Genomic DNA, 16,452 nt, shown 5'->3' with positions numbered 1-16,452 from the left:
TTTTCTTTCTACACTATTTTAGATTCTGAAAAAATGCATGATTTCAATATAAATTCAAAAATATATTTAAAAGTGATCTCTCAAGACTAATTAAGCACAAAACAGTCCAGGCTCAGAAAGTCCCAAACACAATGATTACTAAAATTTCTTTATTATTTGTCTGATTTTTTTTTTTTTTTCCCCACCATGAGTATCTGTTGTTAGCTATTGTCAAAGGTAGAGTACTGGACTATCTGTTGTGATCTAGTACAGCCATTTCATGTTACACTTCTGAAGAAAGCCTTCATCAACTGCTCAGTCCATCTTAGATTGAAATTTGCTGAATAATTCTTTAACTTCTGCTTCCTTTTTTTCTAAAGGCCCTCAGGGAACCAAATGTTGTTCTTAATTGTAAAACATAACCCTAGAAAGCTGATGAATAGCATGTAATGTATTTTGAAGGAAATCATGTTGAGAAAGTTCATTGCAAATAGCCAAACGGGTGTGTACAGAACTGTGTTGGAAAGATTCACATCCAGCCGCTCCTACAGAAGATCTTGTAAGCGTGGTAGTCATGAGGATATGTATAAGGAGCAAGCTCTTCCAAATTCAATGAAGTTTGAGATGAAGACTAGATATCGACATAACTTTTTAAATAAACTCTGGGGAGAGTCCACAGACTGTATTCCCAGCTAGTTCTGGGATGTAGAGCGAAGAGTCCTTCTGGTTTTGGGGCTGCGATGTTATCTCTCTCCTGCGTCCTTTTCTGCTTTTAGGAAAGAGGGTGGAGATGAGATCAAGCACTTTAAACTTGTACTGCCACTGAAGGAGGAGATCCTGTCTTCCATCCACCCCACTGCTCTATTCCCTTGCCTGTGTTCTCCCTGATGTTGCCACAAGTGTTTCTGGAAGGAACCAGCCTGGGTTAAACTCCTAAAGGCAGCAACATTAAGGGAGAGATCCAGGACTACATTTGGTAGCAGCATCTGTTCGTGCCAGCTTAAAGTGTTAACACTATAGCTTAAACAGGCTTTATTTGCTAATATTTGCAACTTCGATGAGCAGCTTTTACATTTCCAAATGGCTGTTTAACATGGTAATCACACATATTTGTGCCAGAACTAGTCCCTTGAATTGATACTGAACATCTAAGCCTGTTAATTTTTTATTTTCTTTTCTGACCTTTGATAGAGAAATAAAAAAATGTGGCTTTAACAGTAGAGCCGATAAGACCTTAAAAAGTAGTATATAAGAGATTAATTTCTGATTTTTCCCCCATGAAGTTGCTTGAATGTTCCCCATTGAGCTACTTGTTAGTGCAGAATTCTTACTAAATGCCAAGTATTCTTACTAAATAAAATGGTATCAGTAAGTGCTTGTTAGCTGAAGAGATGGCCTGTAACTGCACATTTAAGTTAATTTTAGCAACTATTCAGACAAATTCTCACCTCCTCCCCTTCACAGATATGTTCTAATTCCCTAGGAGAAAGGCAGAAAAAAGCCTGAAAAGGATGTTTCCAATTAGTGTGGCTTTCACATATTTAAATTCTGCCTCTCTCTGCCAGATAATTGAATAAAATGTGATACATTCTTTTGATCTTTGTCGAGATGATGTAGGCTGTAGATATTGTTTCCTTATACAGTTCATGTTGACATAGATAGTATTATGCCACTTATAGCTTCTTTGGCACAGCTCTGGAATCAAGTGTTCAGCAGTGATTAATGACCAAGAATACACAGACCTACTGTTGAGTCTAGGATCTCTCTAATCTCTGCTCCTGGTCTTTCTCTCAATTCCAGCATTAGTTAATGCAGCTTCTGTGAACACAGCATTTCTGGTGACTTGTCATGCAGCTTGTACTGCCAGCAGTTAGCATAGTGGTAGCATAGAGCTAATGATCGTTAAAATCTCAGTTGTCTTAATTCTTGCTTATTATTATCTTTGATGCCCTTTCTCTGCCTTGCAATTTTTTATTTAGCGTTTAATACAGAAAAGACTTTTAAACCTGTGCTTTTTTTTTTCAGTCCTTAGACACTGTACAATCAATTAATACCCTTTGATATGTTATACCAATTAAGTGATATGTGTGTTAACATAAATATTTAATTGTTAAAGGAGAGATCACTTTGTCCTAAAGCTTTAATTAAATTAGATGCTTTTCAGATGATTGCCAAGATGAAGCAGTCCATTATGAATATTTGCTACTGCAGGAGATTTCTGCTTATTGAAAGACAAAAGGGTAATTTCATATAGGATTTTTGCAAACTGTACGAGTCCTTCATACTGATAAGGGAATTCTCCCTCTTTTAACCTTGATCTGTACTGTAGTAATGAATTTATGAATCTTTAAAGTCAGTCACATCATTAAAGTGGGGGTATGATGTTAGCACTGTCAAATAAATGATAAGGATGAAAATTTATCTACATAACAGTTAAAGAGATCAGAGTCAATACCAATTTGTCAATAATTACCGTTGCTTTAAAAAGCAAAACTAACATGATAAAAGTAGGCAGCTGTGGGTATTTATTGTGTACCAACTAGAATTTGAATATCTCCAATGACATAGTATTCTCATGGCAAACTGGAGTTTTAGGAAAACTAAATATCCTTGACGCTGGGCTGCTGAGGCACCTAAACTATAACTCCCATGAGATATCTGCATGGTAGTATGGAATCCAAGTGTTTCACTATCAATCCAAAATATTTCTGGTTTGGGGCAAAATGTTCCTGTATTGCAGTTTTGCCTAATTATCTGAACATCTTCCAGAGATCAGAATCCCGTTTTTTGATATGCTGTAGAGTCTGTAGTCATGCGTATATCTCCCACTGAAAACACGTCACAGCAGTTTCCTTCAAAAAATAGTACAGCTATGCATAATGTATGATAAGAAGAGATGTGCTATGTGAATCAAAGTTTTAATGTCCTAGTTTTCCAGATATTAATATCTATTCACTGTGTTTTTAAAGGAGCTCTGATTAAGAATCATGTCAGCTGTGACGAGCCATAAAGCCAAGCAAGATTTTCAGTGAGAACCTGAAAAAGACTCTGAACACGTTTTAATATTAAAATCAGTATTGGGGAACCTGGTTTGTATTTTGCCAGGGGGAAGAGGATTGCATCAATAGAATCCTACTTGTTGACAACATGTTGTCACCGAAGATCTTAAGGCAAGGAAATTCAAAGCACAATAAGTTTTCTCTTTGTGTTCTTACTCAAATGGTTGGTCTGTATTTGCTTCTTTGTGTTTGTTGACCAGGTCTCCAAAAGAGCGGATGCAAAAATTCAACCCTCCCTGTCACCTTAGCACATACTGCTAAGTAGCTGAATGCCTGGCTTGACTTGAAGTCTTACCTGCCTCCTTGCTCTGCAGAGCATACGAATGTCAGCAAGACTGTTTAAATATAACATAAAAGCTCAGCGTCACATCTGAGTACGATCCTGTTGTGGGATAATCGGAACCGGACCCTCTCGGGTTACCCGAAATATTTCCCTTCCTCAGTATCAGAGTCTGTTACTTGGAGTCTGCTTTAAATTTTGGGCTGAATGCAGTTCTTACATAGGCTGCAGCCTTGTGGACATTGCAGCCATTTCAGTTGCTTACTCTCCGGGGTAGACACCTTGAAAGAGTCAACAGTGAGTCTGATGCCAAGTTTATGTCTACATAAAGTGAGGGAAGTCATATCTAGATTAAAATGGAAGTGAAAATCAAACACTTTGCTATTTCTGCAGGAATATTGGGAAGGGTTCTCTCAATAATGTGAGATGGTCTTCTGTTTGCCATAGGGCAAGATGTGACTGCTTAAGCAGTGGTGAGGGATTTCTGTTGTTCCTGGGGTCTTGTCCAAGGAGGTAGTGAAGGAACAGATGTGTGAAAGTGCTTTTAGAGTTCCAGGCATGGAACAAGTTTGAAATGAATTATTTTAGGTACCTGAATAATTCTGTTGTCATGTTGTTTTCTTTAATGAAAATTGTATTTACTGAGCAGTATATTACTGAAAGTATTTATTGAGCAATAAAAAATTGATAATTTCTTGGTTGATGGTAACTACAAAAAAAGAGAGCAGTGCAAAACTGTTTTACATACTTTGAATGACTGAGAATTTATTCTGTTTTATTTAAGAATTTTAAGTATCATTAAAGCAGTAAGCTAGAGAAGGTGGTATTTGGCTGAATGCTTCACCATTCACTAGCAACGCAGCTGATAAATCTCTGTTGAAAAATCATTTGGAAACCTAATTCATGGGATGAGGGCTTACTGGGTTCTGGATGTTCATTGCTCACTTTTCTAGCTGTATTTTTTTTCTCTACTGGGGACAGTTAGAGAAGAAAAGGACTGATGGGAGTGTAGGAGCATGAGGGTCAGGCGGAGAAAGTGGGAAGAAATCAGACCAGTGAGGGGGTTTTTGTGTAGATGTGAGCAGAGAGTCAGCATGGTGTCTGCGTAAACGGTAAGGGAGATGTGTACATTTTAAATGCTTGCAAGGCTGACTTTTCAGTGTGAAGTTACTGCAGTTTTGCACACGTTGGCTGAAGGGAGGGAAATTAACAAGTCACAAGACAGGGAAATTAACAAGTCACAAGACAGGCTACAATAACAAGATTGATTTTTTTTTTCTAGAAAATCATCCTGATTTTGAGCAGGATTGACTTTATGCTTTTGAATCTGCTGAAGTAGAGAATACTGGGTATCTAAGTCCTTTGCCCAGCCCAAAAACGATGAATGGACAGGCCAGTTACTCCTCTGGCTGCACTGGATCTCAGCGGCTGCAACAACCCTGCCGCAGCCTGGGCAGAAGGGGTTGGCAGGCAGGGGGCTGGGACCTGCTCCGAGGGCGCTCCTGTTTGGGCAAGGGGAGAGGTAGCCCTGGGGAGAGACAGGAAAGAGAGTGCTGGAGGACACTGCAGTGGGAGGTGCCCATAAAAACACAAAATAAAGGAGCAGACCCACGCAGGCGTATGGATAGGGAAAAGCAGGAAGTGCTTAATGCCCAGTTTCTCGTTGGAAAGGGTGACGCGTGCCAAGTGGCAGTGCTGGAGCTGAGGCAGAATTGACAAAATCAAGACAGTCGAGGAAAACCTGCGCTTCATCTCCTGCCAGCTTCCCTTCCTCCTGCTGCCCTTGCCCATGCCTGCCCTCGCTAACAGGAGTCAGGCTGGAGGGCAAGGCATGTCCATTCACTCAGGGAGGTGAACCTCACATATCAACAGCACTGCGTGGCTGCTTTTCTCAGGGAAATTGTGTGCAATGGAACCTGAACTGGGCAAAGGCAACCTAGAGCAGTCCCTGAATCTAAGTGTAGATAGAACCACCTATGGCCATCTGCGGAGAAGATTGTTCAGGACTACTAAAAATGCCTTTAGCTTGGACATCTGCCTGACAGCTGACTCGAGCTATTAACTGAGATACCCACCTTTAAAGAGCTTCCCTGCCCATAGCATGTGAAAGGCTGCATGGGAGCTGCACTGGGGTTGCTTTTGATGCCTCCTTCCAATGGAGGGGAAGACACAGCGTGCTCTCTGTTGTGTGTCTCTTCGCCTTCCCTCTGCCTGTGTCCTTATTCCTCTTTTTGCTGATGATGCTCAGCAAAGCATCATCAGGGTTGGGCAAAGTTTCAGTGATTCAGTGAGCTGTCCCTGCTGGCTCCAGACTGATGGAAAATGCTGCTACCCGGGGAAAATTCTGCACAGGGATGGCTCATGTCCTTCCTCATGCTGTGTTGTCCTGGGGCTGCATAAAACAGCACAAGCGTGCACACACTGCATTTAGCTGGTTGCAGAAACTAATGCCAACCATCCTGCACTGCATAACTGTGAAATGTGGGGAAAGAGTAGCATTTGCCATGTTTTAAGAAAAGCACCCTTTAAATTAGAACTTGAGCCTGCTGAAACAAGTGACTTCTGTGAGAATGAGCTTGTGATCATAAAGCAGTTGTGCAGACCCACATAGTGAATTGGAGTAACCCAAATAAAATCAAGAATACAACTCTGGGGAGAGAGGATATTCGGTTTGTATAAACATTATTCTTGCACATGCAGATTGGTGCCAACTTACCACATTGATGGGGTTTTGTACGTACAATCTTTGCAAATAACTGCACACGCAAGCTCTTTGTTTGCAAATTTGGAAGTCAGCTGAAAATTGAGCCTTAAGCAAATTTCTTCATAGCTATGTACTAAAAACTGTCTGGTGCTGTGTATAATGCAATGAAGAAGCTCAGGGAGAACATTAATCTGCACTGACAGCATTTGTATTTTTTTATAGTTACCTCTATGCTGGCCCTGTGATTCGGTATGATGTGGGTGAGATGTTTGTACTAGTACACAGGAAACCCTTGAACATGGAAAATAGTACTTACTAAAACAGATCACATTCCCAAGGGGGAAACAGCAAAAAGATTTGAGATTTGTTGAATAAGGAATAACTAAAATTGCCCAATTATTTTAAATGAGGTATTTTTCTATCAATATAAGATCTTGCTGAGCTTCCAGACCATAATTTACAATAGGCATTTTACCTGCAGTTCATGATATAAATATTTTATATGATCCCCTGCACTATTAGAATAATAGAGGTAGTGTTATTTAATCCACTCCTGGCAAAGCAGATGCTTTCCAGAATGCATAAAGCACTCAAGGAAATGTTTTTTTTGTAGTTGAAACTAGTTGGTAGAATGATTTATCTGAAGTTAGATTCCTCATTGTGGAAGTGGATTTGATGATGCTTGTGAGACACAATTTAAGGTTGTGTTGAAGGCTCATAAAAAAAATATGTAGTCGATGGAAATGTTGTTAGCAATAGAAAGATGAAAAAAGCCTCTCTAAAAGGTAAGCAGGTAAAACAAGAGCCTTGGCTGGGTAGGAGGGCAGGGAGGGAGCTGGGAGAAACTCCATATCTGTGAATTCTTTGAATTGAACTTAGTAGAAATTGTGACCACAGATAAATGGAGTTGAATACACCTTTTGAAAAACAGTTGCAAGCATAGGAACTACAAGTCTTAGCACAGAGCGTGCAAGTGCTGTGATTTCTGTGTAGTGGTCTCAGGAAGTGTGTTGCAACCCAGCACAGATGGAGAAGGTCGAAGTTTAATAAAGCTTTTCCTAAAAATACAACCTTTGGAGTGTATTTTAATACCTCTCATGTGACAGTCATTGTCTCTCTTATTCTTTAGCTACAGCACGTTTCAGTTGCCTATAGCTGATACACTGAGTACAGTCCTTGGGTTTGAGGTGGGTATTTGGGTGTCCTAGGAGGGTAGGTGGTACAAATATTCCTCTTCTAGCTTCCATTTCTACAAAGTGGAGGGCAGATGAATGTTGATTGCTAAGCACCATAGTTTTGCACACTTGAGCCAGGGTTTAATAATCAGAATGGCATTGTTGCTAAAATCCTATGGAAAACGTTTGATGTTGTGCCTTTTTGCCCTAAGATGATTGTGCCTAAAGCTGTTATGCATAGGGAATGATAAAAAGGTGACCATTTGTTGGGTGGATTTGTTATGTGATATACTATGTCATTCAGCACTCTTCTGGTTATTTACACTTTTTTTTTTTCATGCTTAGTGTAGATTTCATTGATATGTTTGATAACATAGCATCAGCTGCAAGGCAGAAATGTTTACTCTGTTGGGGGTTTGTTAAAGTTTTCAGTATAGATTAAAAAACTTCAGGAGCCCCTGGATGGATAGGCTTGAGTTGGAAATTTACGTGTGAGTAACAGATATTACAATGCAGATGAGCTAGACAGGAGAAAGGGAAATTTATAATAAGGGACTCCTCTGGCAGAATTAATCTGCCTCATGTAGACCACGTGATGAATCATCCCGCATTGCCACAAGGACTTCTGCTGCTGCTGCTGAGCTCTGTCAGCCAGTGGGACAATAAAAAGTGTGCATGGAAGGGTGGAGGCGAGGGCACATGCAAGGGATTAGGAAAGGGACAAAGAAAGAACAGCTATTTAAAACTGGACATCTCAAGCCTGGCCAGTGGTTCGTGTTATATATAATTCAGCCAATTTATTGGGTAAATCATTTCATATGCTCCATGAAATGCAATTTGCTTCCATGGCCAAGCATGACAAAGGTTTCACAGAATTGCAGTTGGCAAAGAGCTCTTCTAGGATAGTTAATTCAGGGCCTGTGAGATTGCTGAGGTGTCTTGTCAGAACATTAAATAATCACACAATGTCATGAGGGAATATCTAATTAAGAGCCCAATTTCTCAAGGGTCTGAGTACCTGTTACGATGTGCCGAGAACCTTTAATTCCCACCGACAAGAGCGGCAGCTTAGGGTGTTCCCAGCAGGCATTTAATAGGATTGTGCCCTTACTTCATTCGGCTGGGGTAAGTCCAGGACAGTCAGGTGAAGTGACAGTAATCAAACCAGACAAGATAATGACAAATAGGGTTACATCCCAGCAGGAATGTTATTACTTGCAGATGATGGAATATACCCCACTGTGAAGCCCCTGTAAAAATTAGGGCCAGATCTAAGGGCGCATTTTTAGGGGTTAAATTTGTGCCTTTGAGAAAGATCCACCTGTACTCACCGCGTGCAAAAGATCTGTAAAAGGCAACATGAGTCTTTTATCAGCCCAGACCATCAGGCTGTAGGAACAAGTGACAGAGTTCCCATCCACGGTTCGGCCCCAAGAACTTCAGTGATTTAGATGACCTCACGAGAGTTATCCACCTTACAAAGGCAGATGGCATTTCATCCAGTGTTTGGGAAGCATAAAACTTGAGTAATTTCAGGGAAATTTGGGTGCTGAAGTTTCCTGAGCAGCATTCTTGGTGTGACTCAAGAGATAGAACAAAATTCGAGGTGGACAGATGGAGACTTATCAGTAAAATTTTTTTCCCTTCTTATATACGTGCAGCTATACAAAGGAGAAGAATGTTAGATGCAATCACAGGAGAATAGACATTGTATTTTGGCTTATGACACTTCCCTTAGGCAGAGATGAAGGTAGAAATGGTGTTCTTTTTTTGGTATGAAGAAGCATTATAAAAGGAGTAAATGAGAAAGGAGCATGGCATTATGTTAAGCACTTCTGTGAGAGAAAAGTTAAAATCAATCTCTGTGTTGTCAGGCTCTTAAGTGAGGAATGATGCATTAGACTACCTGATTTTATTTGATTTGTTGGGAAACCAGAGCTGCTGTGCTGTTTCTTGAACGGAATTACAGGCTTCATTTAAAGACAGATGCAAAGCGCACACATCATTCTGGAAGAGATCAGCATAAGCCTTTTCTGTATCATGAGTAATGTTTACTGGAAGAAATCAAATTACTGTTACACAGACCATCTGTTTTCTTTGCATGCAATCATGTAAGTGTTTTAGGACAAGCCATCCTATTTAATCAATTGTAAATCTCTTATGGAAAGACACTGTTTTCTGTAATAAAATCTATTTTTATGATAAATGTAAGAGTTTTAAATACTGGTTTCTTCTGCATAAATATAGTGTACATATTGTTCATAACATAAAGTGTAGGGGTGTGCAGCGTTAGTTATTATTTGCCAAGAACTTAATTTTAGGGCTTTTTGGGTAGCCATTTTTGGATATTTGTTGGATCTGCAACTGAATGGTGTTTAACTACTATAGCAAATAACATAATGAGTAATGTGGTCCATTTATAGCCTGAGAAGTTGCTTCCTACCTACCTTTAGTAAATGTAGTATATAGGGTATCTATTTTGTCGCATGCCTACTGTGATTAAAATGAATACTGGGGAAGACGATTGTCCATTGTCTGAATGCTTACGCTTGGAAAGACTGCAGAAAAAAAGGCATGGCTTGTTGGAATGACATTAGAGAAACTTGAATTTATGGTGTAAGAAGTAGTCAACGACAGGGTGTGAGATTTACTTCATGTTTAAGGGGAGCTCATTTATAGATGTATATGGTCCTGTTCATTTTAGTGGATGCTTAATTGAGCCTGCCATTTTATTTTTTTATCACTTCTGTCAGCTTCCCTGATTCATATATTGTCTTTGGGTGCACCTAGGTTGCTCTTGAATTCAGAGGAAGCTGAAGGTCTGCATCTTAAGCAAAGTCTCCTCTGATTTCGAAAGCTGTGTGCATGCAATACCAGAAGTTGTGCTGTATTGTATCAAATGCCCCTGAAATAAAAGAAAGCAACAAGAACTGTAAGTAACACAACTGGAAATTCCCCAAGAAGGTTGGCTGTCCTTCTCAATGAGGTCGGCAAGCCTGAATTTCATTTATCCAGACACTTTCAAATCAATGGTATTTTGTCTGAATAATTAAGCTGCTTACTCAGGCTTGAAAAGTGTATGGTGCTAAATTCTTTCTTTTTCTTGGGTAAACATGAAGAGGCAAAAAGGGAGAAGCAGATGGAGCAAGCACTAGAAAAATGATAGTGCCTACACTCTGGTGCCATCCCATGGTACAGAGGAAGCTTTCTGCTCAGGGAAACATCAGCTGAAATGAAAGGCCCCTGTAGGTCCTTTTGTGAAGGCTGGACTCAAGATCTCCATGTCCTATCTATTCCCACTTCTTATGGTGACACTTGTGAACATGTATCTGGCACAGGGAAAGCTGCCTACCAACAATCCTGGCACCTGCCTAGATTTGGAGCTTACTTAGATCAGTCAACAATCTGATGAGAACTAGGTTGTCAGTTAATCTTTTGTCGGTCTGCATTAATTCAGTAAAAGAAAAAAAGCAGAACAAGGTGAATGGCTTAAAAAAAATCATATCGGTAATAGGGAGTGAAAGATAAAATACAAAAATAAAAATGCAATTAGTAGTGGTCTAACAGTTTTACCCCATTCACAGTATGTTTTTTCTTTTTACTTCCGCCCTTCTTTTATTTAGAGGGAAGAAAACTGCAGGAAAATTAAGCATTTCATAGAATCACAGAATCGTGCAGGTTAGAACAGACCTCTAGGGGGCATCAACAATGTCGTAGTCCACGTGAGAGAAACATAGATAATGTTGCTCAGGGCCTTGTTCAGTTGAGTTTGGAGTATCTACAAGGATGGAGATTCACCACCCTCTCCCAACTACCTGTTCCTCAGTCTTCCTTTTACTGTCGATGTTCCCCTAGAAGCTCATCAGGTTGCTCCTCGTGTCCCTCACCAGTTTCAAGTCCAGCCAAAGTCTGGCTTCCCCAGTTTCATCCAAGCACACCAGAACAAACAAGTTCTGCACTGCTCCCAAGTAATCCTCCCAACCTCTTCATCCTCTGTCTGTCCATGCTGCCCTTCTGCTGTACCTGCGTGGCTTTCCACATGGCAAGCTGGGAAGTCCCTGTGCACTGGGGAGGCTGTCCTCACAAGCAGCTTGCTCCTCTGGGCCCCTTTGCTGTCTTGGTTTTCAGGAGATACATTTCAGTTTGAGCTGTCAAAAAAAAAAAAAAAAAAAAATTGATGCAAATGTTGAGCTTAGATTTTTGAGGTCATCCTTCTTGCTTCCCACCCTTCCATCTTCACATGCCCAAATCTTTTTCAGCAAGATATAGCTGTGTAATCTGAAGGATATCAAAACATTGTATTTTCACAAGGTTTTCTTTTGTAACATGATTTGTCATTTGTATGAGAATAAATTTACTACAGAATTTTTTTAAGTGTTTTTTAGAAGTTTCCAAGTTTTTTTACTTTTTTCTGGAATTTTTTTTTTTTTTAGTGAGAACTTTGGAACAGTGACTGTGAGTTCTCTAACAGCTTCAGTAGAATAGGCACTATATTTTCTAGTTCTATAGTCTATTTTTATCCAAGAAAGATATATTGATGTATTTACAATTGTCATAGAAGATATCAGACTGGTTCTAAGAACAGTAAATGCTAACACTGCTGTTTGGAAATTATCATATTTTTATTATTAAGAAATAATTCAGTAAAATGACTTAATTTGCTTAGTGGTAAAGAGACTGGTAAATTATGAACTACTGTTGTCATAACTACACTGTATTTTGATATAGTAGTTGTGTTCATCTAAACAATAATAAAATAATATGCTCAATGAGCAATTACAATGAATATCTTAAAAATAAAAGTACAGAACTCCTGATTCCATTTTAAGTTTAGTAATTAGAAAATACTGCTGTTTATTTTAAGAATTTCCTGTGTCTGCAGTGCTGATTACACTGAAGTGGGAATCAATGACAAGGTGCCATATAGGAGACTTTATTTATAGTAGCTTTATAACTGATCTAAAAAGAGACGATAGATTTTGATACCCATGACCTTTAATAGAAAAATCTCTGAAGAGAAGTTTCCAATTTCACCTGCAAAGTTACCCCTAGTGAAAGTCCTTTGTATTTTAGGCTTTGTGAGAATATTAAAATAATTACCCATTCTTGGTTGGTCTCTTTTTTCTGAATTATTCCAGTCTCTTGGCTATTCAGCTGATAAATCAGAAAAATTATTTGGGGAAGATCATAAATCCTCAAAGCTAGACATTTGCCTGTTTCTGCTTTTAATAATGTTATTAAGTGCAGTATATTTGGGGGTTTGCATATTTGCTTTTCTCCACTTGACCTATGGCAGCCCAGTGGTTGTAGAGGATGTGATTCGCGTGTGCGTTCCGAATTCTCCTCTTCAACTTCTTTACCAGACGCACTGATACTCTGAAGGAAATGGAGCAGAAAAGTGGCATAGATGATTATCATGCTTGACTTTGAACTGGTCTCCCACAGCTCACTTGGTGGTACAGGGAGGAAAAGAGGGAAGCAGAAATGCACAGTCACCATTCTGAAATATATTTAGGTCTGACCAGCTCACGCTTACAGATGAAAAGTCTATAGGTATTCTAAAAAACCCCACAAAACCAATGAATAATATTTAAGGAAGACATTCTGGAGTGAAAAACAGGTAGAAAAGATAGTTTAGAGAAGGTACAGGAAAGTGAATATGCATAGAATGATGGGATTGAATATTTCAGAAAGGATCATGGTCATTTCTGTCGTACCTGAGCAGTTTGATAGAAACTTTAAAAATAAATGTATTTAACACTGATGAAAGAAAAAATTATTTGAAACATGCTCAGTTAACTCATAGAATTGATCGATATAAGATACTATAGAGTAAAACACTGGAAACTCTCCTCACACATATTATTTCTCTACAACTAAATAGGGCAGCGTAAAAGATTCTGGCGCTTACTAAGCAATGATCCCCCCAGGGTGCTTATTTGGAAACCGTCTCTTGGTGTTTTATTCCTCAATGTTGGCTACTGTTGAAGGCACGAGGTCGGAACTACTTGAACTATACTATGATTGGAAATGACTGTTTCAGTGCCTTCATATGCCACATTTGGTCTCTATATCCTCTCTGTCACAGGAAACCATCTTACACCCAGAGCAAGAAACGTAAATTCACGTGGCCGCCCCATATCTCTAAGGGACCTGATGCATGAGTGGACTAGAGAAAGGAAAGAGAGAAAAACTCCAAAGACCTACAGATCGTCTTGCTGGCAGGGTGAGTAAATGTCCCGGCATCTGTGTCTTATGTTGTCAGGTACACAATGAGTGATCCTGCTTTAAACGTTGCCTCAGGAATTTCCTCTCCGGTAACTTTCAAGAAAAAGATGATAAAAATGTCTCCTGCTTCCAGCTCTCTGACATTGGTGCCCCACGTGTTCAGAAGTACTAAGCCAGACACCTCCTATATTTTCAGTTTACGCCTTGAACATGGATTTAATAGAATAGGCAGTTCTGTGTCATGGGTTTTTTTATGCATGTTGTGCTGTTAAGGCTCTTTTCAAATTGGGTGAGTGAAATAGAAATATCTAACTATTACCGAATTAGTCCAAACTCCTCATGATTCAAAAAGAGATCCAAAAGAGGAAAGAAAGGAAGGCAACTCATTTTCCCAGTGCTGACTGTACTTAGACTCTTACAGATCTGGGCCTCTGTTCCCTATTTTACCTAGGCAATTTTTTCTTGCTTCCAAAACGCAATGGAAAAAATTATCTAGGGGAGAAGCAAATGTGTAGTCGACTTATGTGATAGTCAGAACCTAATTATAAGGTCCTCTTTTCTTTCTGAGTTTGCCTGTTCCAAAAATTGGTAGAGGCAGAGACCGCAGCGGAGTCTGGAGCGTTTCCTCCAGTTCATAGCAGTGAGCCAGGAGGTCTCTCAAGTACCGACAAGCCAATCCAACAGGTTCAAGAGTCCCATATAGCGAGGATGATTTATTTTTCAAAAAGATTATCCAAATCGAAACAGATGACTAGCATGGCAGAAAATCCAAACAAAAGCTGAAGATTACCTTGGAGTCCTTCGTCTGGTGGTTTGTATCTCTGCAAAAGACGTAATAAAAATGTTTCACTCCTCCACTGGGATGGCTGAAAGTCCCTCTGAGCGTGTGCTTCCCCACTGTGTTTGGTCCTGCATGTTTCTGCACCCTAAACATTGGCAAGGCCCCATCTGCTTCCATCTTCTGTGCTGGGGCAAAAAGCATGAGCTGAAGGAGTAGAGAAAACCCATCTTTCCCGCAACCCGTGCCCAGTGGACACTTTTTTTACAAGAAAATTTAGAGCAGCTGAATTATGGCTTTAGCTGTGGGACAGCCCACCCCAGCTAGGAACCTTAAGGCAATTTGCCAGAGCCTGCAACATGATAGAACAAAACAAAGGGTGCTCCAGAGGACAGGTACTTTCCTGCCAACAGCTCTCTGATATGCAATGCAATATCTGCCAGTATAATAGTGCCTTTACAATTGCTACTAGATGATGAGTTTAGTATAATATTAGGCTGTTTTGCTTAGCATACAAGCAATGTTTTGACTTTGATGAAAGTCTGCTTTTTCCCACTGCACATTCTTTCAGGGGACCTGTGTAAACATGAAGGCTGTCTGGACTTTGCCTTACTCTCCAGTTAGAAGAATGGGAATCTTACTATTTTTAATTTTTGTTTTGTTTTTTTTCTGTATGTTTGTTTGTTTTCAGTAAGTATTACTCTGAGTGTGCTGAAAGATTATGCTGGTGCACAGAATTTTTAAGGAATTCAGGTTATCCCTTTGCCCACTTTGAACCTGATGTCAGCAGCAAAACCAGCCCTGGTCTCTGTTGCTGGACGCTGGGATCCATAGGAAAAGGGGTTCAAGGGCTGGGGAGTCACTTTTCTGCTTTAGCAGATGCTTCTTGCCTCCTTGCAGAAAAGGCAGTGGAGCACATACAGCCTGTGGGCACGGGTTTGTCCATACTTCATAAATAACACGGCGTCTTCTTCAACAATGTAATTGCATTCTCTTGTTTTAATACAGTAGTGTACTTTCTGAACCACCACTTATTTCCCCCTTAGTTCTACTTTATTCTATATAATATCTGTGAAATGGAGATGGGCTTGCCGTGCATTTATACAGTGATGCCATTAAGTGAGGGCCAATGTGACTGAGAACAATAAAGGTGTTCAGTAAAGGTGTCAACATAGTTGAAGATTAAAGTTAATATTATTTTCATTCTCAAAACCATTTCTATGTGTATAGCTTTTGCAATTCACATATAAAATAAAAACATCCTCAAACTCAAAGCTTATTGAAGCTTCATGAACATTACTACAGGGAAAATAAGAAGTTGGTAAATGATTAAATGTATAATTAAAGGTTTCACATTTAATCCTGTCACTGCAGTGATTTATGGTTTCCATTATTTTGTCTAAGTAATGCACTTTTTTCTAGTGTTTTTTTCTTTTCTTTATTGTTGTTAGTGTCTGTAATCTTGTGGTAAGGAAATTTATCACAAGGACATTTTTGTCCTCAGCTGCAAAATACAGAGTAGAGTTAAATCAAAACACAGAAGATGCAATACACTTCTCACTGCAGTTGGTGGGAGGATTGTGAAGTGTTTACAATGTTGGGTCAGAAATGCTTTATGTGTAAGAACAAAGGGCAGAATGTAGCCTCTGTGCTTCTCTGCTGTCATATTTAGGGCTGAAACAGGTGTCTTCAATAGCCGGTCCCAGGAAGGCTCAATAAAGACATAGGGCTGGGACACACATTCTCCCTCTGTAGTGCATGCCAGGATTGGGTGGAAACCTACAAACGCAGCAGAAACCGCCTTGAAATAGCCCATAGCAAAGGCTGAGCACAGCTCAGTGCCTACAGGCGGCAGGGTCCGGGCTCTTCTCCAGAGGTAGGTCCCCATAGCAGGTTTTTTTAAAAGGAGTCATCAGGCTTTGTGGTCCTCCTCGCAGCCCAGCAGATATGTGGGAACTCGTTGCCTGTGTGATACCCAGGGCTCTTCCTCACCAAGTTGCCCAGCCACTGGGCTGTGCTATCCTCTCATGAAGCTTTCTGCCAGCTGCATGAAATTTGCAACTTACTCCTCTCTGGCAGGGCTGTAGTGGGACTAGTGGAGCACTCCCCACTCCTGTGTTCCAGACCAGCTTGTGGTTCTCCTGGAAAGTGGGTGTCCACACCACCTCAGGGTGGCGAGAGCCTGGAAACGAAATCCCTCGCACTCAAGTGAGTGCTCCAGCTGTATGCTTGTGTAATATGGGATGCTA

At 40.0% G+C, this 16,452-nt stretch overlaps 1 protein-coding gene across 6 annotated transcripts in view; it reads left to right on the top strand.

Moving 5' to 3' along the window:
* Positions 1-16,452, top strand: part of LOC129202208 (poly(rC)-binding protein 3-like) — a 533,188-nt gene that overhangs the window by 91,758 nt on the left and 424,978 nt on the right. For all 6 annotated transcript variants that reach the window (XM_054814520.1, XM_054814513.1, XM_054814515.1 and 3 more), the window contains exon 2: positions 13,286-13,423. The gene's annotated coding sequence lies outside the window, so the exon portion shown is untranslated. The remainder of the gene's footprint in view (positions 1-13,285; positions 13,424-16,452) is intronic.

The sequence above is a fragment of the Grus americana genome, chromosome 2, assembly GCF_028858705.1.
Source record: "Grus americana isolate bGruAme1 chromosome 2, bGruAme1.mat, whole genome shotgun sequence".
NCBI classification, from domain to species: domain Eukaryota; kingdom Metazoa; phylum Chordata; class Aves; order Gruiformes; family Gruidae; genus Grus; species Grus americana.
This window is presented reverse-complemented; position numbering and strand designations above follow the sequence as displayed.